Raw genomic sequence first — 3,148 nt, 5'->3', positions numbered from 1 at the left:
ATTGATGATTGAATTGGACTGATTTGTGGTTGTAATTTGTCACTCTAAAGCTGTTAAGCAAGAGTGTGTGTCTTCTTGATCAAAGCTGTGAAGAAAGATCAAGAATGTGGCTTCTTGATTGAAACTGTGAAGTAAAATCAAGAGTGTGTAATTGAAAAGTATTTTCTTTTCACAAGGAATTGTTGTTTAAAATCGCGAGACCATGTCTTTTCCAGGTTAACTATTTCAAAAATAGCGAAAGTGCTTTGTTTAGTTCATTAGGAGATTTTAACATTAAGAAGAAAAGAGATTTTAAAACTATTTTCGGACGCGTTTATAAGTTTAGAGTCTGGTTCGTAAGAACCTCTTTTGGTTAAGAAATCCAGGTTATAATACTTTTTTAAGCTTAGTATACCCTCTGGCGGAACCTGAACGTTACGCTCGCGCACGTTTATTCTTTCATAGAATTAAGAGAGCTATGGCCGAAGATCAAAACCAAAGACCTCTTAAAGATTTCGCTTAACCATCTAATGAAGAACCTAGTTCTAGTATAGTAAACCCAACCATCCCAGCTAATAATTTTGAACTTAAACCATCCCTGTTGCAACTAGTGCAACAGAGACAATTCGCGGGTCTCACTACTGAGAACCCAAGCCAACATTTAAAAATATTTCTTCAATTAGCAGACACTTTTAAAACCAATGGAGCTTCTCCTGAGGCAATACGTTTAAGATTATTTCCTTTTTCCCTCAGAGATAAAGCCCTATCATGGTTAGATTCCCTTCCACCCAATTCCATTACGACTTGGGATAACCTTAGAAGAGTTTTTCTTGCTAGATATTTTCCCCCGAGTAAGACCGCCGTTCTTCGAAACCATATAACTAGATTTACCCAAAACCAAGGAGAATCGTTGTTCCAAGCTTGGGAGAGATATAAAGAGTTGTTACGAGCATGCCCACATCATGGCTTATAAAATTGGTTAATCATTCAAACCTTCTATAATGGACTTCATTACAACATAAAGATGACCATCGACGCTGCCGCAGGCGGTGCTCTGATAAACAAACCTTATCCTGAAGCTAGTGCCCTCATCGAAGATATGGCTCAAAACCATCAATCATGGGGAGTCGAACGAGCGACAGTTGAGAAGAAGGAAGCCCAAGGAAGAGTGCATGAACTAAGCTCTATAGACATGATGCAAGCTAAAATGGACGCATTAGCCCTTAAAGTCGAGCATATGTGCATAAACCCGAATACTGTAGCCGCAGTTTCGTCGGATTATGAGATATGTGGAACCAAAGGACACCAATCTGCAGAATGCAGTCTATTAAACGAAACCCACTCTGAGCAAGTGAACTACACCCAAGGGAACCCATACTCGAATACCTATAACCCTGGATGGAGGAATCACCCGAACTTCTCCTATAAAAACAATAACCCTATTCAAAATAACGTACCCCCAAGACCTAGTTATCAAGCCCCAAGATCAAATCAACCTATGCAACCTGTACCACCAAAGCCGAGCCTTGAGAAAATTATGGAAAATTTTATCACCGCTCAAACCCAACAAAACAAGGAGTTCATGAACCAAAACATTCATGTTAACGAATTGATTACTCAGTTAGGAACCAAGGTTGACCAAATAGTTACTCATACTAAGATGCTTGAAACCCAGATCTCTCAGGTAGCTTTAAACCAAGCCCCTCATACCACACCTGGAGGACAATTCCCTGGACAACCTCAACAAAATCCGAGAGGACAAGCCAATGCCATTACCCTACGAAGTGGGAACGCTTATGATGAGCCACCAAACCCTAGATTGAGTGAACCCGGAACTTCTAAGGAATGTACCAAACCCACGGACGAAGTAAAGGAACCAGAGGAACCTGAAAACCAGGAAGGTCGAGATAAAGGAGAAGAACCTAAAGATAAAACTTACGTACCACCCCCGCCATATAAACCACCTATACCATATCCGAAAAGACTCAAACAAACCCAGATCAATAAACAGTATCAAAAATTTATCAAAGTTATAGAAAAACTTCATGTAGAAATCCCTTTCACAGAAGCCATCACCCAAATACCTTCTTATGCAAAGTTTCTCAAAGACATCCTTACCAATAAACATAGACTTGACGATCCGAAGCCTTTGGAATGTAATGCTATTTCCGAGGACAAATTAGCAAAGAAAGATAAAGATCCTGGAAATTCCTCCATTCCTTGCCTTTTGGGTAATCATGTCATCGAAAAATCTTTTCTAGACTTAGGAGCTAGTGTGAGCTTAATGCCTTTAGCGGTTTGTGAGAGGTTGAACTTAGGAGAATTACAGCCCACTAAGATGTCACTTCAGTTAGCCGATAGATCTGTTAAATATCCGATAGGCATTTTAGAAGATGTTCCTGTTAGGATAGGTCAGTTATTTATCCCTACTGATTTTGTTGTCATGGACATCAAAGAGGACAATGATATACCAATCCTTCTAGGTAGACCATTCTTATCGACTGCAGGAGCCATAATAGATGTCAAGAAAGGAAAGTTGACATTTGAGGTAGGCGACGAGAAAATAGAATTTATACTTTTGAAATTTCTTATGGCACCTGTGATAGGAGACTCGTGTTATGCCTTAGATATCATTGATGAATGTGTTAGAGAATTAGAACAAAAAGAAATTATAAAAACAATTAAGTTACCATCAACTCTCATAAGGGAAGATGATGACTTTAAGAAACCCTATATCGATGATAACCTTTACGAATGTTTATCCCTTACCCCATATCCTATGCCATGCTCTAAGAAACCAACCTTAGAACTTAAGGAACTGCCTAAGAACCTGAGATATGAGTTCCTCGATGAAAAGATGAACCGTCCAGTTATAGTTAGTGCTACCTTGAGCCAAGAGGAAACGAACCAACTTTTAGATGTTTTACGAAGATATCCCTCAGCCTTAGGATATAATATCTCTGACCTGAAAGGTATAAGCCCATCTATATGCATGCATCGGATTTCGCTAGAAGAAGATTCAAAACCCTCTAGGGAACATCAGAGAAGAATAAACCCTATAATGAGTGATGTAGTTAAAAAGGAAGTTCTTAAGTTACTTGAGGCAGGTATAATCTACCAGATCTCGGATAGTAAGTGGGTAAGCCTTGTGCATGTAGTACCTAAAAAG

General features: G+C 39.2%; 1 non-coding gene across 1 annotated transcript; it reads right to left on the bottom strand.

Moving 5' to 3' along the window:
* Positions 1–841: 841 nt before the first annotated feature.
* Positions 842–948, bottom strand: LOC127077317 (small nucleolar RNA R71). Its single transcript, XR_007787152.1, has one exon. It is a non-coding gene; the product is annotated as a small nucleolar RNA R71 (small nucleolar RNA).
* Between the last annotated feature and the right edge of the window lie 2,200 nt (positions 949–3,148).

The sequence above is a fragment of the Lathyrus oleraceus genome, chromosome 4 (assembly GCF_024323335.1).
Source record: "Lathyrus oleraceus cultivar Zhongwan6 chromosome 4, CAAS_Psat_ZW6_1.0, whole genome shotgun sequence".
Classification (NCBI taxonomy): domain Eukaryota; kingdom Viridiplantae; phylum Streptophyta; class Magnoliopsida; order Fabales; family Fabaceae; genus Lathyrus; species Lathyrus oleraceus.
Note: the sequence above shows the minus strand (reverse complement) of the source record. Positions and strands in the feature narration are given on the sequence as shown.